Here is a 25,253-nt window from a genome sequence, read left to right as displayed (position 1 = left end):
TGCGGGCCGAATTAATTTGTATGGATAAAAAAAAATCTATTTTAAGTAAATGTTATCTACTTCCATTTTTTATGTCCTATACTCACCACCGTTAAGAGGTTCGCCCGTATTAGGTTTACACCCTGTATGTATATAGGTATAGTTTGTTATGTAGTTTTTACTTATTTTTAGATTTAACTTTAGTTTTAATGGTATGTTTAATCTTTTATGTTATCAATAAATCAAGATTTGACATTTTGTCTATATTGTCTGTAGTAATGCAGATTTTCATAGTAAATAGAATAAAAACTATTTATATTCATATGTTATTTTTGTCAAAAAAAAAAAGAAGTTTTATATTTTAATTAGCTTTTTCCCGTGGCTTCGCCCGCGTACTAATATAATCTTGTTTCCCCATACAAACTTTGGACCCCTATCCCACCCTCTTAGGAGACGAATTTTGAAAAATCCTTTCTTAGTGCTCCTTTACACCTCATAAGGAACCCACGGGCCTTTGGAGTTTCTAGGACCTAGCAGACGATTGTCGCGAGAGTATGTCGCCGCGAGATAGACTACCCGTCCTTATGTCATTAAAACAGGTTGGAACAGTTAGAAGAAGACATGTCATCTATCTCACGGCGACATACTCTCGCGGCAATCATGTGCTAGGCCTACAGGGGTTTCGGCTGTGCGCTGATACGTCAGCCAGTCAATCAGTCAGTTAGTTTCATCTTTTATATATTTAGAAAAATGATAGATAGGTATCTTGGCATCAAGTTGCACTGGCAAAAAATTGCCAGTCGCTTTTCGGTGAAGAAAAACATCGAGGAAACTGGACTCCTCCCAATAAGGCCTAGTAACCCGTTGTCAGATGACAGCTTTCATGTGAGCCGTGGCAAATGCCGGGATAACGCAAGGATGATGATCAGTGATCGGTTTTTTGGATTCGACATGGGGTGAACGACCTCAATCATTATGTTAGTATGGATATGCTCCGGGAATCCGGGCTTAATGTTGTTAGAAAACGCAAAAAAATATGTACAATGTCCACAATGCCAAATGGTTTTATTGCTCAACCAAAAATATAAAGCAACAACATTAACATTATAAACTTAAACTAAAAATAGTATTTACATAACGTAATAGGCCTTACTAACATGCGATTTCATAACCACTATTATAATAAATCTCTCCAACAATTTAAAAATGTGAACTCTTTAGATTTTGAAGTATTTTTTCCATCATGAATATCATGATAGATGTAAGGTAATACTTTGTGGAGGTTCTAATATATTTTGCTTAATAGAGTGTAGAGATTAGGAAAAGAATAGAAGTTTTTGTCTCAACTGGTTGCCATGTAAGAGTAAAAAGTTCCTTAGAGATAATTTCGTCGTATCAATATTAACTTTTCTACTTGATATCCCGCGAGGGTGAATCCAAAAAACCGATCATTGATGATGATTGATGAGTGATATTTAAAATAATTACTGCACGCTGAAACCAACTATAAATACAGGGTGTAAACCTAATACGGGAGAACCTCTTAACGGTGGTGAGTATAGGACATAAAAAATGGAATTAGATAACTTTTACTTAAAATTGAAATATTTTTTTTATACATACAAATTGATTCGGCCCGCAACGTAATGCAAACACACTCGCGTTTAACGCTCGTTGACAGTTGTCATTGATTGTCATCGCAACCACGTTTACAGTACATTGCTGCTGGGATTTTTTTCAAAAATTCATTATGGGGTGAAAATTAAGAGTAGATAACTCAAAAACACCTCTTAATTAATGATAACAATATTGAATTATATGCCTGGTTTCATTTATCGCCCTTATTAGGTTTACGCGCTGTATATTTTCAAAACAGCCCTGGTTGTCTAAATTGCCCCACCTTACCTTTTATTCAACGATGGCACACCTCGGACAATAGCGACCATGTAGGTGAACGCGTAATATATGAGATAAGAAGAGCGTGTTCGATCGATATAACTTTTTTTGATTTTTATTCGTTATAACGACCATTTGATATAATATACTGTACGATAGTACTCTTTATTATACTGTGCATGGCTGCATTCAAAACGAAGCGAATGAGTAGCTGTATAAAAATTGATAGGCCTCCTCTCGTGACAAGTACACTCGCGAGACAAAGCGCCTCTCGAGGAAAAGGGCTTTCGAGCATTCCCCCGTTTGATAACCCATACTGCCGGATTACTATTCCTTTGTCGACTGTACAAGAATATTATTAAAAAAACCGGCCAAGAGCGTGTCGGGTCACGCTCAGTGTAGGGTTCCGTAGTTTTTCGTATTTTTCTCAAAAACTACTGAACCTATCAAGTTCAAAAATTTTTTCTAGAAAGTCTTTATAAAGTTCTACTTTTGTGATTTTTTTCATATTTTTCAAACATAGGGTTCAAAAGTTAGAGGGGAGGGGGGCGCACTTTTTTTCCTTTAGGAGCGATTATTTACGAAAATATTAATATTATCAAAAGACGGTCTTGGTAAACCCTTATTCATTTTTTAATACCTATCCAACAATATATCACACGTTGGGGTTGGAATGAAAATAAATATCAGCTCCCACTTTACATGTAGGGGGGGTACCCTAATAAAACATTTTTTTTCCATTTTTTATTTTTGCACTTTGTTGGCGTGATTGATATACATATTGGTACCAAATTTCAGCTTTCTAGTGCTAACGGTTATTGAGATTATCCGCGGACGGACGGACGGACGGGCAGACGGACGGACGGACGGACGGACGGACGGACGGACGGACGGACGGACGGACGGACGGACGGACGGGACGGACGGACGGACGGACGGACGGACGGACGGACGACAGACATGGCGAAACGGACGGACAGACAGACATGGCGAAACTATAAGGGTTCCTAGTTGACTACGGAACCCTAAAAAGCGCTGGTAGCCTAGCGGTAAGTACGTGCGACTTTCGTTCCGGAGTTGGCGGGTTCGAACCCCGGCTCGCACTAATGAGTTTTTCGGAATTTATGTGCGAAATGTCATTTGATATTTGCCAGTCGCTTTTCGGTGAAGGAAGACATCGTGAGGAAACTGGACTAACTCCAATAAGGTCTATCACTGAGAGAAATTTGCATTGTGAATTTAACAAGTTCGACTTGTTGCGGTTTATCCGTTTGAATCAGCCAAACGTATGTTTAAAACAATATGTGTCAGGTTGTTTTTATAAAATCGACTTGTTGATTCAAATATATTGCCGATTCAAATGACAAGTAGCTTGTTGTTTGAACCAAAGAGCACGTAGGCGCTATTTTAACCAAAAAACTTGTTGAACGAACATGAAAACTGGTTGTATTTTCTCTCAGTGTACCCTTCGGCTTGCAAGTTCAGATGGCAGTCCTGTCGCTTTCGTAAAACTAGTGCCTACGCCAAATCTTGGGATTACTTGTCAAAGCGGACCCCAGGCTCCCATGAGCCGTGGCAAATGCCGGGATAACGCAAGTAGGATGATGACAAGAATATTATTAAACAACCGGCCTAGCGCGTAGTGACCCTGCCTGCTAAGCCGCTACCCTGGGTTCGAAACCCGGTAAGGCCATTTATTTATGTGATGAGCACAGATATTTGTTCCTGAGTCATGGATGTTTTCTACGTGTATAAGTATTTGTATATTATAAATACGAGTGAGTACCCACAACCAAAGAAGATCGAGTATTATAGAGAGTTACTGTCAAAGTAAAATGTGTAATCACAGGCTTAAAAAAAATTAAAACTTTTGAACCTCAGTTTTGACAATTTGGCCCATATTCTTAGCTTGTTATATGTTAAAATGTACCGTATACCGTCCTTTTTAGGGTTCCGTACCTCAAAGAGGAGAAACGGAACCCTTATAGGATCACTCGTGTGTCTGTCTGTCCCTCTGTTACAGCCGATTTCTCCGAAACTACTGGACCGATTTACTTGAAATTTGGTACACATATGTAAACCTGTGGCCCAAAGACGGACATGTAATTTAATTAAATGAAATTTAATCATAGGGGTCACTTTTGGGGGGTAAACTTGAAAATTAAAAATCAAAGTTATTAAAACTATATTATGTTATATATCAAATGAAAGAGCATTTTATGAGTATTTTAAATATATATTTTTTTAATTTTTAATTTTGGTACTTTAGAAGTAATTTAAGAAAATAGACAAAAAATGACCATTATACAGGAAAACCTATTAGAAATCTACAGTCAAGCGTAAGTCGGACTTACGAGAAAAAAACTCAAATTAAGATTTTCACTCACTGACGCTGCAAGCAGTTACTAAACGTCTTAAAATTTTGTAAGCGTGATGGACAGGTAGAAAGAAATTCATTTCTGTCTTTTTCTTTTTAGAAATTGTTCAATTTTTTTTTTTCATTTGCCAAAATGACTTAAGTTCCTACTAAAAAGGAGGCGCTTAAGACCGTTTGTAAGTGGACTGAGCAAAATTTTGTTCAAATCGGTCCAAAAAAAGATCTCTGTTGACGAAAACATAGAATTTGTGGCAACGACAGCCCAAATCTGAAGTCCATTTTGCTCCATCTCTTATCGTTTCCGAGATATATACGTAAAGTCTTGAAAGTGCGAAAAGTTAACTTTGCCATCACAGTCGTTCAGGCGCTCATGAGTTCTTTGTATGGAAAAGTCGAAAACCGACTCGCACTTGACCAATGTTCATAGAACGTGTTGTGGTTTTTTACGCGGGTCCGCGACTGACGACGTTCGAATGTTTTGTTCGGAAATGTTTGAGGGTGGTTTCTTTGAAACGTCCCCGGTGGCGGGTGGTTCGACGGGCGAAGGTCACACGCCGCATGCGACGGTCTGTATTCGTTTTGTACAATAGCAACGGACGGCGGGTGGCGTCTTGATATGGAAAATGACTGACTTCACTAAAGATAATGATGAACTCATTGAGGTAATACTAGAGAGGACACTGCGAGCAAAACGTTTGCGCTACAAACATAAGTCCATTGGACTTATGTTTCTGCCTGCACACAAATAAAATGTAAAAATGCCTTCCTGCGCAACAAGATGCTGTTTAAGCCATACGAGAAAATCGAATAAAACTGACGTGTCACATTTCATCGGTTAGTATACACGCTATGTTAATCGATCTTTATTTAAGTAATTATTTCAATGAAGGGACGCGCTCCTCAAACGCGAAGCTATCGCTGCCATTTTGTTGAACGAAATCATAGATTAATCGCATCATAATCGCACAGACTTGACATGTAGGTAATGAAGTATAGTAATTGTGATTATATTCTGTTTGTAATATATAAAAGAGAAATGTTAAATTTATTTCACGTTATACTTATGAATACTACACAGTTCTAACACGAGTTGTAATCGATATTTTCATACAATAATAACCTATGTATTTAAAAATATTTTAAGCGGGTTACTCACGTATTAAGTCGATATAGCGTTCGACATGTTTCGGCTCAATTTCGAGAGCCTTTCTCAAGAGTAGCGACACCCCGCCTTTACATGTCGAGAGCGCGACGCATACTGCGGGCGCTTGCTCGGTGCGCGCGGCTGCTGAGGACAGGCGCAGGGGGGGTCGGCGGCGCGGGCGACGTCACCGTGGCGAGATCGGAGCTACCCACTATGTTACTTTTGTCAAAAGCAGGATTGCACACAACACTTATTACGTCACTTGTTAAGGGTGCGTTTACACTGGGGACCGACGTAGTGCCTAGAACTGTTTTCCAACTCGGTGGCACCGACCAACCACTGTCACGATTGAAATTAGGATGACGACTAATTTCTATAGCTTCCCGTATTTTCCGCTGAACGAAGAACTTTTCTTTTCTTTTTTTTTTTTAAATATGTATGAGTCTCACGGGAGTTTTATAGTTAAAATAATAACCTATGATTTTCTTCAAGGGCAATTAAAGTAGGTATATGAAAAAAATCAATAATGTATTTTTGTTTCACTTATTAGAACTTAAACATAGCACAATGTATGATAGTGCTAAAATTAAACTGCTTACCCCCTTATTTATAAACGTTCACTAAAGTTATCAAGCCGATAAAGTTCGTTTGTCCCTTTCTATTACACGAATACGCCGAAAAGGGACAAACGAACTTTATCGGCTTGATAACTTTAGTGTGCGTTTATGAATAAGGGGGTTAGTATTTTACAAAAACTATACTCGTCATACTCGTGAACGGGTGCTGTTTGTGGAGACTGGTCTGTTCAAGCTTACCTGGGCCACATGTTTTGTTAGATTATTTAACTTTACTTTTGAGCGGATTGCGAGACACTACATTCGGTTCTTGTAAGAATTAAACTTAAGTAAGTAATGTCTTAAGGATGACACTAGAGACCATCACGTTGTCGTTTAATTTAGTTAATTTTAGCTTTTGGACACTTAGAGACTTTATACATCTCTGAGATTTTGATTATATTTTATTTTAAAATAGACTCCTTACTTTAATGACCTTGTTGTCGTTTGATTAAGTTAATGTTAGTTTTTTGGACACTTAGAGACCTTATACATCTCTGAGATTTTGATTATATTTTTAAACTTAATTTGTAACCTTGATTGGCCCTTATTTGTAAACTTGATTTGTTCTTTAATGATTGACAACTAGAGACTTGTACATCTCTTGAAATGTGTAATTTAGCTGTTCATTTTCTGTATTTTTTATTTTTTTTTGTATTATTTGACAAAGGTTTTTACTTTTAAATATTTTAATTTTATAAAATTTGACTCTTGGAGACGCTATACATCTCCATGGATTATTTGATTAAGTATAATATTTTTACTTGTAATATTCAGTCTTTTACAACTATTGAAGTATTATAGATTTCTTTTATCTTTGTATCTGTTTGCACTTTCTTTATGTATTGATTATAGTTAGTAATAATATGACATTTAGAGACTTTATACATCTCTAATTCTATATCAGTGTATAGCTACTTTGCTTATGATTAATATTTTTAGTTAATATTTCTATTAATTTCATTTGTTTAACTTTAATGAATACTCTGTAATGTTGACATGTAAAAGTGCCCCCGTGGCCTATTTGCTGAATAAATGATTTTGTATTTTGTATTTTGTAAAAAGTATAAAAAAAGGTCTACACTAAGAGTGTCGCGTCTAGGTGGTCATTAGTCAAGTCTTAGGCCGTTTTCACATTATCCGATCCGATATCGGATGTCGGAAGGATTTCAATAGAAAAAATCCAAGATGGCGCCTGTAATGTATGGGATATCAGTCCGACATCCGATATCGGATCGGATAATGTGAAAACGCACTTACTCTATGACACGGTACCTCCCCACGCATGCGCCGCGCGCTGCCGGCCGGAGCACAGACTTTGTTTGGGGTGTAATTTCTAGTATGTTAGTAACTTAGTACATAGTAATTCAATGGATGAATTGTACTTCTGTGAACTGTTTTCGATATACTTAATCGAATATATGATGTAAATTTTTCTTTACTACAATGAAAGTGTTTGAGTACCAAGTTAAAAATTTCACTTTCTTTTTGCCGGTTTCATACAAAAATATCGTTTGACTGTCTCTTTTTTTGGGTAATATCAATGTTTATATGGAAACGGATTAAGTCGCGTATAATCTTCTTCCTCTAAGAATTACAATGTAAGTATTTTTGCATTCATTTTGATCAGAGCACAACACAACAGTTCAAAAATCAGTCTACCAGAGCTTCTGAGTTCCGTCGCCGACGACGGGTGACCAAGGGTCAGAAAACCCACGCACCCGCGACCGACAGCGTGTGGCACAGCGGCACATGCGGCTCACATCCAAACATTCCAAACGCCGCCGGGCGCGTGTGACGGGCCAGAGAAACCAGGGCCTTAGGGCTAGGTGATTATCGCCGCGCCGCAGAGGACGCGCTGAGGGGGGGGGGGGCGCTGCCTACAGCAGTTGTAGTTGTATGGCTGGCGCTGGCGCCGCCAGGGGCGGCTCACTCCGCTATCCTATCGCCGCGCTACAAGTACATCCTGGCGGCCGCGAGCTGTGGCCGCGAGTTCGCGGCCTACTCAGGGGTGGCGCACATTCTCACGGAATGCACGTTCGCACTTTCTATTGTTACTTTACGTCGCGAGGTTTTTTAAGCGATGTCCGCGGGTGGAATGGCTAATAATACTTAATTAAATAGACATATTGAATAAAATAAATACCAAAAGATATTCTTATACAGATCTACTACTGATTAAGTCCCACGGAAAAGTTCAATAAGGCTTGTGATGTTGGAACCTTGAACAAAAATATATAAATACAGCGTATATACCTAGAAAGTACTCAGGACTTGAATATAATATTATATAATATAACATTTAATGTGAGTATTAATTCGTTTGGATCCATTGGTAACCCTATCACCGGACGCCGCGCACGTACGGCTCGTTTCTTTGTAAGAATGTTGTAGGTATTTAAAAAGGCGACATTTCGGAAACATCAAAGCAGTGGGCCTTCTTTACTTGTGCTATTATATATTCTGTGGCGCCGCGCCGGTGTCCACGTGCGCTCTCTGCAGTGTGCGCTGCCGCTGCCACGAAACGTTTACCTACTCCGTGTAATACTGATAAAAGAAAGTATTGACATGAATTCACACGTTTCGGAAATGACTGTAGGTATTTTAAATATTTTAGCACAATATGTTTTTTGCCTCTTATTGCCTATTATACAATATAGGTATACATACCTACTATGGCAACTCTATCACAGCGCAGAATATGCAGAAGCCACATGGTGGTCTGCGACAGAAACTCAATAGACATTTTCAGAGTTTTTAAAATAAGTACCTAAGTAGGTACGTGAAGTAACATGGTAAATTAAAAATATATCATTAGATACTTATTGCGAAGGTGTAAACAATTTCCTTCGTTTTGCCACATATCAATAATTACCTATCTATATTAAATTCATTAATCCGTATACAACTATACATTACATTTTTACAGTACGGTAATACTCACCCCGTTATTCATAAACGTACACTAAGTTATCAAGCCGATAAAGTTCGGTTGTCCCTTTCCGACGTATTGGTGTGATAGAAAGGGATAAACGAACTTTATCGGCTGGATAACTTTAGTCTACGTTTATGAATAAAGGTGTTAAAATTTATAGCTACGAAATTTTACATAAAACACCTACTTTAAAATAAAATAAAAAATGTTGAATTTGGTTAACATTATAAAAGACCTCACGCAAGCTGCGAATTCGTCGAGAGATGGCGCTAAACACAATTATGCTCATTAGAGAACCTATACTTCTAGCCTAGCCCAGTCTTTAGACTTATGTGAGTAACGTAAAAGTACCTAATAGTTTTGTAGGTACGGAACCCTCGGTGGGCGAGTCCGACTCGCACTTGGCCGGTTTTTTCTGTATGGTTTTGAGGCACGTTTTTTTTAGACTTTATCTGTCTATAATATACGCAGTTACATATGTCTTTGCCACAACACAAGCCTTCTTGAGCTTGCCGTGGGACTCGGTCAATCTGTGTCCTATAATATCGTCACTAATTTAAAAAAACGTATCTTCGTCTGTCAATGAAAAGAAAATTGTAGGAAGTATGTATGGAATGCATATAGACTTACTGCGTTTTAACTTTGATGAACAGCGCGAGATACGAGATTTTTTCAAAGTAGTGACGATATTTATTTCTTTATTTAAAGACGCGATATAAAATTACTCATTAAAGGCAACGACTGTAATAAGGGTTAAAAATGACTTTTCTCAAACATGCAATGAAATATTGTCTTTACGTTCCTTAAAATGGGCTGGGAAGTATCGCTTTTTGGGCGCAACAACTCGAGAGGACTATAAAGGGATTTCATATTATTTTTTAGGCCCAGGCCTGCAAAGTAACTTTTTTTTATAAAATATTGTCCTTTAGAGCATTTTTTTTATTTCATTGTATGTTTGAGAAAAGCACTATACATGCCTCAGCGTGAAAACGGATTCCCGGCCTCGTATCCCTATCCGGGATCCTCATTTTCCCGGCCTCTGATGTAATGTACTATTCCTAAGAAAAAGAGCGTCGAGTGGAAATTTTTGCACACTCCATCCATCAACACAAAATTCTCTTGTCAAGCATGCATTGTGATAAAACGAACATAAATACCGAGTACCAAACTAATTTCAATTACATTAAGAGCTTCGAAGGTCTACAGATAACTTGTAATTGAATTACAGCTGGCTGATAATGGAGAAGGCTCTCGAAATAATTTATTAATTAACGTTGTGCTTATAAGAGTCTAGTTTGTATAGCGCGATAAAAATAATGTTATTCTACTTGAGAAAACGAGCGTTTAGTTAATTATTTCACTAGCCCGATTCCACATTTAAGATAACTCTAAAATTAGCTCTAGATGAGGGCGATTTTTGAATCTCGCATACGAGATTTTGTCACTAAAATACCGGTTGAAAACGGTGACTTGCCTATTATTTTCAGTGACAATTTTCTGAATTCGAACGCGTGAGACTCCAAAATCGGCCCGACAGATCTTATAAAGTGTCGATAATGAGATCCCTTCAAACAAAACAATCACTTTGGCTTTGATATCATAGAGTTCGGATTGTAGACAATGCTAGCAGGATGTAAAAAAAATACATGATTAATGATTGTTATTATAGTGTAATTTAATTTTTCATGATAGATGACACAGTACGCCTAATGTAAGCAACAATTTTTTGTTGACAAAACCTGATAAGTTTTTACCTAACGCAAAGAAAAAGTTTTTAAAGTAGCTGTTATGCATTAAAGTTGAAAAAAAAAAAGAATATTTCTCCCGTCACAATTTTATTTGCTTCTAATATCTTGACTTGACGCCCTTTTAAAATGGAATACCGTAATGTAGCGCCTAAAATAGCAAAACACACAAAGCACAAAAAATGAAACAAATAGTATTTGTAGTCGCCACTAAGTCTAGACAGTCTTTGCAAAACTAGAATGGTTTCATTAACCCGAATATTGCAATAAAACTTAATTATACCAGTTCGCGTTCTAGCATTTGAAATTAGATTATTTGATTAAGTTATAATTCATAAAAAAGTCTGTATTTCATTTGTAAAAAAAATTGTTGGCGAACAAATATTTAGTAAACATTTTATCAAGTGGGTGAATATACTTTTTCTTGCCCGTTATTGCCATGGTTATGGTCTCCCGAGTCACGCTGGTTTTATCCAAAGTTATGCTACTGGAATTATGCAAGCATTCATGCAAGCCTTGTTTATAAGTGGAAAATTAATAGCAGGGGGAAATTAGCTAAAATTACGGCATAATTAATGGAAGGTTTTTTTAAATTGAAATATGTACGTTATAGACCGAAGTTATTTTTCATCAACCCTCCCCACTCCTCCCTCCTCTGCGTCACCCCTCTACCCTCCCTTAAAGTGCCGAAAATGCGGTTTTTCTCGATTTCTGACAAAACTGTTGAAGATACAGAAAAAGCGCGTAGGAACGAAGTAATCCTTAATAAATTTACTACAAATCATTCATTAACACTTTGGTTCTAGCACTTATAGTTTACGCGTGATCCGTCACGAAAGTTGGTCCTTTGCTGCAATCTTCTTTAGTGAATGTTAAGTTTTCGCCCAAAATGCATACGAAATCGTCGAAATTTGTTTGATGTAACTAAAATATTGTAACTCATGACTAAAATAAAATTAAGGGGGAAAAATCACTACCATGGGTGGAATTTCCAATATGTCTTGGAATTCCAGTAACTATTTAAGACGTAATATTTTCACGGTAGTAGTCGCTAGGAGTACCATTGATCTATATAGTGTATCTATGACTGGGGATGAGCTTTTGGTAGCTGTTGGTAGAGCCCTGGAGTATCAATCCAGTAGCCGTGAGTTCAAGTCCCACCCATGGTAGTGATTTTTCCCCCTGAAATTCATTTTCAGTTTATAATATTTTAGTAATATCAAACAGATTTCGTAAGCAATTTGGGAGAAAACTTAACATTCACTAAAGAAAATTGCAGTAAAGGACCAACTTTCGTGATGGATCACGCGAAACCTATAAGTGCTAGAACCAAAGTGTCAATGAACGATTTGTAGTAAATTTATCAAGGATTACTTTTTTCCTACACGTTTTTTCTGTATCTACAACGGTTTTGTCAGAAATCGCGAAAAACCGCATTTTCGGCTATTTAAGGGGGGGAAGAGGGGTGACGCAGAGGGGGGAGGGATGGGGAGGGTTGATGAAAAATAACTTCGGCCTGTAATGTACATATCCCAATCAAAAAAAATCTTCCATTAATTATGCCAACATTTTCATATATAACTTTCCAGAAGCAACGGACTATAAGGAAAGGGCTTGTTAACACCAGAAAAACGCATGTTTGCATAGTTTAAGTAGCATAATGCCCGACCCTCAGCTTCTTTTCCCAAACGAGGTAGGCAGAGCACGTGAAACTTCACTGCCACTCTTGCAAATTAAGAGGTTAAACGAAAACGAAATTGTGATTGTGAATTGTGACAGATTGCCAGCCCTGGCCCCGTAGCCGAATGGCATTTATCCGACGCCAAACGAAAGCGATACGCCGCTGGCTCTGTCGCGCCAATACGCAAGCGCGATAGAGATAGATATCTACTAGCGCTTCGTTTCGTGAGCGTTTCGTGAGCGATTGTGCCATTCGGCTAGTCACCCTGTTCTGGCAACCTGTCACTGTATCACAATTACGTTTGCTTTTAATCTCTTAATTGCTAAGAAGAGTGGCCCTGACCATTGAGTAGTTTCATAAGTTTTGCCTACCCCGTTTCAGAATACAGGCGTGAGGTTATGTATGTATGTGATATAGGTACAAAAGGATGCATAAATTAAAGAAAAATAACAAAAGTAACACCACAAACACAGACCAAATTCGCATTCAAGCGCATGTTGAGCAAGTATTTCCTTGACAAAGTTTCTTCATCGTCATCTTAATGATTCACACTAGGTATAGTATAGGTATATCAATGTAAATATATATGTATGTTTATTTTTATTACGTATATATGTAAGTTTATCTTGAATATGTATAGTTTAATATTCATCTATCCATAGTTTAGGTTACAGTTTCCTTTTCCTTCTTTTTATTAAGACACTGCACCTACTTACTTAATCTTTCTGGTTTAGCCCATTGGTTGACTGGTAGAGAATGCCTTGAGGCATTAAGTCCGCCATATGTACCTTATTTTGTTGTGCAATAAATATTAAATAAATAAATAAATAAAAGTACTTTTCTGCACGTGCGAAGCCGCGGGCAAAAGCTAGTGTTGTATAAAACCAGCGTGACTCAGGGGACGTAACCATGGCAATAACAGACAAAAAAAAAGTTGATTCACCCAAGTGTACTGAAATGAAATTTCACTTTTATTTGATTACGAGTAGATATCAAAAATTTCAAAATAAGTATACAAAGAAAATTGATGTTTGCTAGTAATTTTGACAATATCGAATGTAAATTGAGACTCCAGTGCCTGTTAAGATCTATTCTTACGGGTAGATACGGTACGGTACGGTAGAAGAGGTTTCGCATTCAGAATGAAACCTTTTACAGCAGTCATGGTCGCTGACTGGCAGTCCCTGATTTAAAATTGGAACAGTATAAGAACGTCAAGGAAAACAGACACTTCAATGGGGCATTCATATAGAAGCAGCGATTGAGAGTGAACGGTTGTACTTAGCTCCTAAAATATAAAAAAATATTGATTCAAAGCGTTGTTTAAATGTTTGGATGCTCTCCACTGATAGGCCGACTCTCTTACATGGTGGAGGCACTAACGTCTGAAAGTTTCCCCTAGTTTCGGTTTCAGAGTTTTCAGACAACGAACCCCGACCTCACAGCGCGAGAAGCGCATGCCAAGCGATAAGCCAAACGCGCTTTAAGAAGAAGGAAAATAAAGTGACCATCGTCGCCAATACGAAGAGCTATTCCGGGTGATATATTTCTTATTATCTAATACTCATTATCACCCATTCCGTAGTTAAAATATAGCTGTGCAGAATTGACGTAAAAATGGAATGCGAGACATTCAACAGAGCAACGGGCGCTCAAGATTGTGTTATTCAAGAAACTCTACGACTCCTCTTCAGTGACCATGGGCGTCGACGCAAATTGCGTGAACATCAGCTCCATCATACCTATATACTTAATCATACACATATGCAGTAAATCTTCCTAGATATGTAGGTTACATTAGATAGGCAATGTAAATTTAGTTTCAATCTTTTAATTATACATTATATTGTAGAACTTACGGAATAATTGTGATTATTGAACTAAAATGTACATTATTTCAAAGGAAAAACGACTTGTGACAGAAAATGTCATTTTGCCTATCCCTAATGTTAAAAAGGATAATTATTTGTAAATAACCACATAGAACTAATTATTTTGGCGCAATATATAACATGTAGAATACTATACATATTATTTATGCAATGTTTATATTAGAATAAAAACTATTTGATAGGCTTATTTATTCCATAATGTTTTCCTATAGCTACCAATAAGGTTAAGTTATATGAAAATATGTAAACTGTGGAATAAAACACACCCCAAACTGTAAATATTTAATAAATAGATATAATTGTTTAAAGTTATAGAGTAATACGTCACAACACCCTTATAATTTCCTGACTACAAAGAACAATGTTCATACACATTTCTTTTACATGTATCAAGACAAGGCCGACTAGATGACCAGTTGATCCAGCTGTTCACGGTGTGGCGAGATGGCTGGCGGTCATATGCAACCCCCACTTCGTCGTCATCACCAACGTGCAGCGCACTGCAGCTGCAGCAATCTTCATGAGCCGTTCGGGCTCCACTTCACTTCGCAACCGGCGCGGCGGGAAGATTGGCGGCCATGAGAAGCCCCCACTTCAACGCCACCGCCAACAAGAATCGGCATCTTCAAAATTTATTATGTTTTTTCATGTGAAATAAACGTTTTGCCTTGTTTTTTTTACTTGAAGTTAGGTGAATTTGCTAACAGCTGTCATGTCAATGTCATCTAGTCATGGCCACAGACAATTAGCTGTCAGAAAGTTCAAAATAAAAGGGTTTAGTCGATGGGCAGGGGTTAGGTTTTTGCCATTGGTTTTCCTAACCATAGTCCATATCTGACTAATTTGCGAGGACCTTGGCTATAGTCCAACTATCCAAATTATGGCGGTCTCAACCGTGGACTAGGCAACCACGCAAAGAGCGTTAGATGTTGGCTACCTTGAATGAGGCTGTCACTATTGGGTGTTAGGAGATTTTTTTTTTTTGTGTGTAGGGGGGCCTGGCTTAGGTAGGGCCAACCGGTAGTTAGGGTAGAATAGGATAGGATAGGGTGTAGTATTGTGAACAATGGCTGCTTCTAACATAAGGGGAGGGATATGTAAGAGGTTTCGCATTCAGAATGAAACCTTTTACAGCAGTCATGGTCGCTGACTGGCAGTCCCTGATTTAAAATTGGAACAGTATAAGAACGTCAAGGAAAACAGACACTTCAATGGGGCATTCATATAGAAGCAGCGATTGAGAGTGAACGGTTGTACTTAGCTCCTAAAATATAAAAAAATATTGATTCAAAGCGTTGTTTAAATCAGGGACCGGCCCGCTATCCCTTATACGGGGTTTTGTATGGGTATTTCGTTAGGCTTAACTTACCCTACCCTTTTGACGCGATACCCTTTCATTTTGCTTTTAAAGCCCTAACGAAAGCGCTTACCTAAAATAGCCCAATACCCTTTCAAAACCCTTATCATCGGCTCAGCCTAACGCCATAAGGGTAAGCCTTATATTGGGTTTTATTTGCTTTCCCTTATAGAGCATATCGTGCGAGTTTAAATCCTGTACCTCGCTCATAAGGCACACATTACTCCGAACGAAATAACATACGATCGTTACCTACGGCGGTACTGTGTGTGATATTTGTGCGTTTCTGTTTGATGGAAATGGCTGTAGATAAAATAAGGTTCAATTTTCAATACCAAATACAATAAATAAATAGTTATGATAGGCTCCTGCTTTGCTCAGGTGTCACACAGGCAAACGCTGCTTTTTAGGGTTCCGTAGTCAACTAAGGAACCCTTATAGTTTCGCCATGTCTGTCTGTCTGTCTGTCCGTCCGCCCGTCCGTCCGTCCGTCTGTCCGTCCGCGGATAATCTCAGTAACCGTTAGCACTAGAAAGCTGAAATTTGGTCCCAATATGTATATCAATCACGCCAACAAAGTGCAAAAATAAAAAATGGAAAAAAATGTTTTATTAGGGCACCCTACATGTAAAGTGGGGGCTGATAATTTTTTTCATTCCAACCCCAACGTGTGATATATCGTTGGATAGGTATTAAAAAATGAATAAGGGTTTACTAAGATTGTTTTTGATAATATTAATATTTTCGGAAATAATCGCTCCTAAAGGAAAAAAAAGTGCATCCCCCCCTCTAACTTTTGAACCATAACTTTAAAAAATATGAAAAAATTCACAAAAGTAGAACATTGTAAAGACTTTCTAAGAAAATTGTTTTGACCTTGATAGGTTCAGTAGTTTTTGAGAAAAATATGGAAAACTTCGGAACCCTACACTGAGCGTGGGCCGACACGCTCTTAGCCGGTTTTTTTTATCGGACTTGTCTTGATGAGTACCCGAAGTCTAGCTGATGCTGAACCCTGGCTGCACCTAGGGAAACTCGGGTTTAGTGTAACACAGGCAAACGCTGTTTTCGTCATCGGACTTGTCTTGATGAGTACTCGAGTGAGCAGTACCCGAAGTCCAAATGATGCTGAACCCTGGCTGCACCTAGGGGAACTCGGGTTTAGTGTAACACAGGCAAACGCTGTTTTCGTTATCGGACTTGTCTTGATGAGTACTCGAGTGAGCAGTACCCGAAGTCCAGCTGATGCTGAACCCTGGCTGCACCAAGGGGAACTCAGGTTTAGTGTAACACAGGCAAACGCTGTTTTCGTCATCGGACTTGTCTTGATGAGTACTCGAGGGAGCAGTACCCGAAGTCCAGCTGATGCTGAACCCTGGCTGCACCTAGGGGAACTCGGGTTTAGTGTAACACAGACAAACGCTGTTTTCGTCATCGGACTTGTCTTGATGAGTACTCGAGTGAGCAATACCCAAAGTCCAGCTGATGCTGAACCCTGGCTGCACCTAGGGGTACTCGGGTTTAGTGTAACACAGACAAACGCTGTTTTCGTCATCGGACTTGTCTTGATGAGTACTCGAGGGAGCAGTACCCGAAGTCCAGCTGATGCTGAACCCTGGCTGCACCTAGGGGAACTCGGGTTTAGTGTAACACAGGAAAACGCTGTTTTCGTCATCGGACTTGTCTTGATGAGTACTCGAGTGAGCAGTACCCAAAGTCCAGCTGATGCAGAACCCTGGCTGCACCTAGGGGTACTCGGGTTTAGTGTAACACAGACAAACGCTGTTTTCGTCATCGGACTTGTCTTGATGAGTACTCGAGGGAGCAGTACCCGAAGTCCAGCTGATGCTGAAGCCTGACTGCATCTAGGGGAACTCGGGTTTAGTGTAACACAGGCAAACGCTGTTTTCGTCATCGGACTTGTCTTGATGAGAACTCGAGTGAGCAGTACCCGAAGTCCAGCTGATGCTGGACCCTGGCTGCACCTAGGGGAACTCGGGTTTAGTGTAACACAGGCAAACGCTGTTTTCGTCATCGGACTTGTCTTGATGAGTACTCGAGCAAGCAGTACCCAAAGTCCAGCTGTTGCTGAACTCTGGCTGCACCTAGGGGAACTCGGGTTTAGTGTAACACAGGCAAACGCTGTTTTCGTCATTGGACTTGTCTTAATGAATATTTTGATGAGCTGTAGCCAAGATAGAGCTGATGCTGAAACCTGGCTGTACCTAGGGGAACTCTGGTTTGGTGTAACATAGGCAAACGCTGTTTGCGTCATCGGACTTGTCTTGACGAGGACTTGGGTGCGCAATAGCCAAAACAGCGCTATAGCTGAGCCCTGGCGGTATCTAGGGCAACTCTAGTTTCGGTGCATTATAATATAGAAATATTTCATGCAATGTCAAGTTAGGCATAAAACATAATATTAACTGAACAAAAATCTTACCAGAAGTGAATATTTACATCAAGTAATTAGAACAAATTTATTAATTTGCCATACATGAAACACTTTATTTATATCTAAAAAGATACGTATGTATATCAATTTGAATATCAAAATTAAGTACAGTCGATTTCACTAATAGTAACACAGGGAATAAAGAGAATACTGGAGTTCCAAGCGTCCATAGACTGCGGTAACTACTTACTATCAGACGGGATGTATGCTTGATTGCCACCAGAAAAGTATTTCTGTATCAAACGATCTTCATAGAATTCACAACAATCAACAGAAATAATTTGACATATTCTATGGTACTACTCAACTCAACCAAGTACCAGTCATAAAGACGAGTCTAAGATATTTCACACGAAACATACTATGAACAGAAAACAGCGTTTATTTATATTGCACCGAACCTGAGTTCCCCTAGGTACCACCAGGTCTCAGCTACAGCGCTGGCTTGGGTACTGCGCACCCAAGTCCTCATTAAGGCAGGGCCTATAACGAAAACCGGGTTTGTCTATGTTGCACCAAACCTAAGTTCCCCTAGGTACAGCTAGAGTTCAATATCAGCTTTACCTACTCATCAAGACAAGTCCGATGACAAAAACAGCGTTTACCTATGTTGCACGAAACCCGAGTTCCCCTAGGAACAGCCAGGGTTCAGCATCAGCTCTACCTTGGTTACTGCTCACTCAAGTACTCATCAAGACAAATCCGATGACGAAAATAGCGTTTGCCTATGTTGCACGAAACCAGAGTTCCCCTGGATGCAGCCAGGGTTCAGCATCAGCTCTACCATAGTTACTGCTCACTCAAGTACTCATTAAAACAAGTCCGATGACGAAAACAGCGCTTGCCTATGTTACACCAAACCCGCGTTCCCCTGGGAAAAGCCAGGGTTCAGCATCAGCTCTACCTTGGTTACTGCTCACTCAAGTACTCATCAAGACAAGTCCGATGACGAAAACAGCGTTTGCGTATGTTGCACGAAACCCGAGTTCCCCTAGGAATAGCCAGGGTTCAGCATCAGCTCTACCTTGGTTACTGCTCACTCAAGTACTCATCAAGACAAGTCCGATGACGAAAACAGCGTTTGCGTATGTTGCACGAAACCCGAGTTCCCCTAGGAATAGCCAGGGTTCAGCATCAGCTCTACCATGGTTACTGCTCACTCAAGTACTCATCAAAACAAGTCCGATGACGAAAACAGCGCTTGCCTATGTTACACCAAACCCGCGTTCCCCTGGGAAAAGCCAGGGTTCAGCATCAGCTCTACCTTGGTTACTGCTCACTCAAGTACTCACCAAGACAAGTCCGATGACGAAAACAGCGTTTGCCTATGTTGCACGAAATTCGAGTTCCCTTAGGAATAGCCAGGGTTCAGCATCAGCTCTACCTTGGTTACTGCTCACTTAAGTACTCATCAAGACAAGTCCGATGACGAAAACATCGTTTGCGTATGTTGCACGAAACCCGAGTTCCCCTAGGAATAGCCAGGGTTCAGCGTCAGCTCTACCTTGGTTACTGCTCACTCAAGTACTCATCAATATAAGTCCGATGACGAAAACAGCGCTTGCCTATGTTACTCCAAACCCGCATTCCCCTAGGAATAGACAGGGTTCAGCATCAGCTCTACCTTGGTTACTGCTCACACAAGTACTCATCAAGACAAGTCCGATGACGAAAACAGCGCTTGCCTATGTTACACCAAACCCGCGTTCCCCTGGGAAAAGCCAGGGTTCAGCATCAGCTCTACCTTGGTTACTGCTCACTCAAGTACTCATCAAGACAAGTCCGATGACGAAAACAGCGTTTGCGTATGTTGCACGAAACCCGAGTTCCCCTAGGAATAGCCAGGGTTCAGCATCAGCTCTACCTTGGTTACTGCTCACTCAAGTACTCATCAAGACAAGTCCGATGACGAAAACAGCGTTTGCGTATGTTGCACGAAACCCGAGTTCCCCTAGGAATAGCCAGGGTTCAGCGTCAGCTCTACCTTGGTTACTGCTCACTCAAGTACTCATCAATATAAGTCCGATGACGAAAACAGCGCTTGCCTATGTTACTCCAAACCCGCGTTCCCCTAGGAATAGACAGGGTTCAGCATCAGCTCTACCTTGGTTACTGCTCACACAAGTACTCATCAAGACAAGTCCGATGACGAAAACAGCGCTTGCCTATGTTACTCCAAACCCGCGTTCCCCTGGGAAAAGCCAGGGTTCAGCGTCAGCTCTACCTTGGTTACTGCTCACTCAAGTACTCATCAATACAAGTCCGATGACGAAAACAGCGTTTGCCTATGTTGCACGAAACCCGAGTTCCCCTAGGAATAGCCAGGATTCAGCATCAGCTCTACCTTGGTTACTGCTCTTTCAAGTACTCATCAAAACAAGTCCGATGACGAAAACAGCGCTTGCCTATGTTAAACCAAACCCGCGTTCCCCTGGGAAAAGCCAGGGTTCAGCGTCAGCTCTACCTTGGTTACTGCTCACTCAAGTACTCATCAATACAAGTCCGATGACGAAAACAGCGTTTGCCTATGTTGCACGAAACCCGAGTTCCCCTAGGAATAGCCAGGGTTCAGCATCAGCTCTACCTTGGTTACTGCTCTTTCAAGTACTCATCAAAACAAGTCCGATGACGAAAACAGCGCTTGCCTATGTTAAACCAAACCCGCGTTCCCCTGGGAAAGGCCAGGGTTCAGCATCAGCTCTATCTTAGGAACTGCTCACCCAATTAACTCATCAAGGCGAGTTGAATGACGAAAACGGCTTGTTTTTATGTTGGCAATTAACGTTTTCAATATGTAATGTTAATGGTTAATTGTATTGATTTTCGGCCAACACTCTATATTTAAATGCATACATACATATTTACATAATTATATTCATACATACCTACATACATACATACATACATACCTACATACATTCATACATACCTACATACATTCATACGTACGAACAAACATACTGATCTATGGGCGACGACGATCATTTACCAGTCATCAGACCCTTGTCTCCCAGTTCATTAAAAATAATTTCTAGCCGTGTTCTACTTTTATCCAACGAAAACATGTTTCGTTGCAAAATTAAAAATGGGGCGCATAGTGCGGAGTGGCAACAGCGCATTTTCCTTCCTGTTCTTACAATAGCTTAGATTCATAATCCTGTCTCTTTCACGCAAGGCTCGACAACGCTTTAACAAAAGGGAAAGCCTTATAAATAGCGCTTAAAATAAGGGTGACCCTTATTAAAGGATTGCAAGCCGTATCGGATAGCGGTAAGCCAATGCACAGGGCTAGCTTTATTGTTTTGCTGAGTTTTTTGTAAGGGCTAGTCAAATGAATGGGCTTGCAGTTCGAAAGGGAGAGTCTCTCGATTGGGTCGTCCTTACGTTAGGGATTCCCAATGAAAGGCTTGTAGCGCGGAAGGGGTTGTCCGGTCCCTGGTTTAAATGTTTGGATGCTCTCCACTGATAGGCCGACTCTCTTACACTACGCCACCCTAAGGGGGTTGAGAATTGAGGAAAGGCATGGATAAATTCGCACACATCCAGCAGGCCTCTGTGGCGCGTGGCAAGGCCAAAGGTCGCAGGTTCGAGTCCTGCCGGAGGTGTGAATTTTTAAGTATTTTTAATTTAGAAGTATGTAATGTCGAATGGGTCAATATTAAATATAACTATCACTTTACTTTCTTTAAACCATTTTATAATGATGTACTAATTTTGTTATGGACGAACAACGTCTGAAATAAATCATTTGATTGATGTCAAACTTATTGCTCTTATTATCGGTGTTTCCCCATTCACATTACGCTGTCCCTGTCACACAATATTACATAACATTTAAACAGCCAGCGTGGGAGCATTATTACGTTTTTTCATTAGTTTTACTTTCCACTTTTGATCTCCTCTGTAACATATTCATTATTCATCATAAATCTAACCGCATTAATCCTAGTTTCAGTCAGACTAATTCAAATCAGCACTAGACAGCATAAATAACAAAGATCTGGATCAAATGAAAAACAAAGGATCTCATGCATTATTTATGTTGTTTGTATTCAATCGGCGAATTTGATTTGACTTGAGCCAAGAATAAGGCTTTTGTGGACTCGCATTGTGAAAGTTTTATTCAGTTTTTATTGATATGAGGGTTTTCGAGTGTGTGTTTGGTTTTATGAAGCTAGTTAGATGTAAGTTATGAAGAACTTTGTCTATGGGTTTCTAAATCTATAGACGCGGATTCGGCTTTCGTGGACCAAAAATCGCTCGTTAGTATAAAGAGGCTTGGTACATGTCGTCGTCGCTAAACTCATGCGTACTCATGTTTTATTTATTTTATTTTATTTGTCGATACGTTACCATGACATTACAGTGAACTAATACGTCATGAAACTTAAATAACATATAACAACGTATAAAATTAGATACGCAATATAAAGCTAAGTACATCATATTACACTCGATAGCCTAGCATCCATCACCTCCCAAAACCTCAAGCATTCCTTTCTCACAGCCGCCCATCGCCATGCAATCAGATCGCACTCGGGTGTTGACGCCAAGAGCGCATTCAGTAGTGAGAGAGCGAGGCAGTGGAGAGTTCCTTCGCGACACAGTTCGCGCAGCCGGCACCGCTAAAAGAACGCTTCGCCGAGGCCTGAGAACTATTTTGGACTCCCGGAACATACAGTCGCATGAGGAGGCGGCTAACTAGTTCATACTAACGGTATACTCTTGGGTTGACTCGTTCGTTTTTCGTCACGTTCCTAAAGTCCGATTCTGATTTCGTCAGATGACAATGTTAGATACTCACGTGAGTAAGAGAAGGGTAGGCCATCCGACCACCGGAATTCGCCCTCGTGCACCGCGTCGGTAGCCCCGATCCAGTACACGTCGTCCACTCCCGCGCCGGGCCTGCAAATGTAACAAGGTTAATGGCTACATGCAAAGACTAGCTTTTACCGCGGCTTCGCCTGCGTACTAAAAGTAATATTATTAAAATATTGAAATTTGGACCCCCTTTAGTGCGTTTTCCCATTATCCGATCCGATATCGGATGTAGGACCGATATTCCATACATTTAAGCCGCCATCTTTGATTTTTGCCTTTGAAATCCTTCCGACATCCGATATCGGATCGGATAATGTGAAGACGCACTTAGGATGTGAATTTTGAAAATGCTCCTCTATACCTTATAATGAACCTACCTACGTGCCAAATTTGGAGTCTCTGGGACCAGCTACTTTAAAACTTCAAAAAAATATACTGTAATGCTAATGGTAATGGGAATCTGTCAATCATTAACAAAAGGTACCGTAGGCACAGTCTGTATAATCATAGAGATTATGAACTTTCTCAGCTGAAACTGACATTAAAACTCAACCATTATTTAATGAGATAACTTAACATAAATCTAGTTAATCCTATGAAATTTAAAGCTTTTACTACCTAAGCAGATTAATTTTTGATTAATAAAACTGGTAAGTTATCAAACATGGAGGCTATTATGTTCCAAATACAAAGTTCGATGTTGATATTATCTAGATGAAACAAGTTTAATTTACTTTCTGAACTTGGCTATTTAAAATCGTATTTAAATTCGATTTAAAGTTTAAGGACTACTTAGTGTTAAGCACGGACTTTGTTTATTAAAATTCGCTTTTTTATGCCTTTAATCTGTTATAAATGACTAAACGATAAGTTTTGGGGTTTACACGCAAATTGAAAGAAAAAAAAGGGATTTTTATTACCTATTTGAAACAACTGTAGTCTGTGCGAAATCAGAAGAGAAGAGTAGTTGATAATAGTATGGATTCTCTCACATTTCACTATTAATATCTAACTGCAGATACCTAGGTACTCAAAGAAAAGGTGTCTAAAAATAAAAAGAGGCAAAATTAAGGGTCCTTATCATGTACAAATAAGGAGAAATCAAAGAGTACTCACGCATTTATAAGTAGTTGATCCAAAATATGCTGTTGCCTCTCATTGAGCACACTAGCCAAATGCCCCCCCAGCCTTACGCACTCCGCCTCGGCTTGCCTCCACGCCCGTTTCGCCTCCCGCACCGCCGTCACGCAGAAGTCATCCGACACCACCCACCCGTAGTCACAATGCCCCACCACCTCCTCTATACCTTTGTCCATCCACCATACCTTCAACCACATGGCTGAGGAATTCTTCTTAGCTAATATCGAAATGTTTAGTCTCACTGAGTTTCCTTCAGATATAATTTGTACGGAGCGTAAAGGATCATTAGGTTGAGAGCAATGCTTCCACCTCGAATCCCCATCTTCCAAATTCAGCTCCATCCCTTTACAGAACTCCTGATAATCTTCTTGAATAATATTCGACAGGTCATGTTTAGCCGCGATTGGTCCCGTGCCCATTTGTAAGCGCAGCGCGACTTTGTACCCATAAGGGAGGTGTATTCTGTAGGAGCAGAAGAGTTTGGTGGTTGGTCCGATCTCGAACGAGCCGTTTCGCTGCGTCAGTGTCACATCGTGGCAATGGTCGACTAGACGGTAGGCGACGGCGAACGTAGGTCGGCCGTGGAGGTCTACTGAGTTCTTGGAATCGTGATATATGAATTTTCTATTTGGGGGAGGGATTTGTTCGAGCTTCCCGCAGAGAGGGGGGTGTTAGGGGCGAAGCGGATGAAGCCGTTGGAGCAGGGGACGTTGAGCTTGTGCAGCTCGAGCAGGAAGGCGTGGCCGGGCGCGGGGGGCGGCGGGGGAGGAGCCGGCAGCCGTGCGTGCGCGGGAGCTGGCCGGAGTGGATGCGCCCGCGCGGCCCTTTTATGTGTAACGCGCAATCTGGGAACAAGGGAGAATTATGGTTAATACAAATGGTCAATAAACTGAAATAAATGTCATATACAAAGAAAATATGACCAATGCTTGCAAGCTAGTGCTGAATACAGCTTTGGTCACTTGGTCATTTTTTCTTTGTATATGAAATTTGTTTTAGTTTATAGTTTAATAGTAGGTAATGTGACCACTAAAAATACAAAACATATTTTTTTGAAGAAGAGAATTTAATTTGTTCTAAGAGGACAAACGGCCAAGGCCAAATTTACATAGAAACTATAAATGTAAGGACAGAGTCAAACTGCTTGTGAACAGTTAAAGTACGAGTACAGTTGAATTTCTTAACCTCTATCTAAATAATGGTGTCACATGAAAAAA

The 25,253-nt window shown here is 40.0% G+C and overlaps 1 pseudogene; it reads right to left on the bottom strand.

The window, feature by feature from the left end:
- The window catches only part of LOC125231940, an 81,448-nt pseudogene that overhangs the window by 14,191 nt on the left and 42,004 nt on the right, over positions 1-25,253 (bottom strand).

This window comes from Leguminivora glycinivorella, chromosome 12, assembly GCF_023078275.1.
Source record: "Leguminivora glycinivorella isolate SPB_JAAS2020 chromosome 12, LegGlyc_1.1, whole genome shotgun sequence".
Taxonomy (NCBI): Eukaryota; Metazoa; Arthropoda; class Insecta; order Lepidoptera; family Tortricidae; genus Leguminivora; species Leguminivora glycinivorella.
The sequence above is the reverse complement of the archived record's forward strand: the minus strand, read 5'-3'. Positions and strand labels throughout refer to the sequence as shown.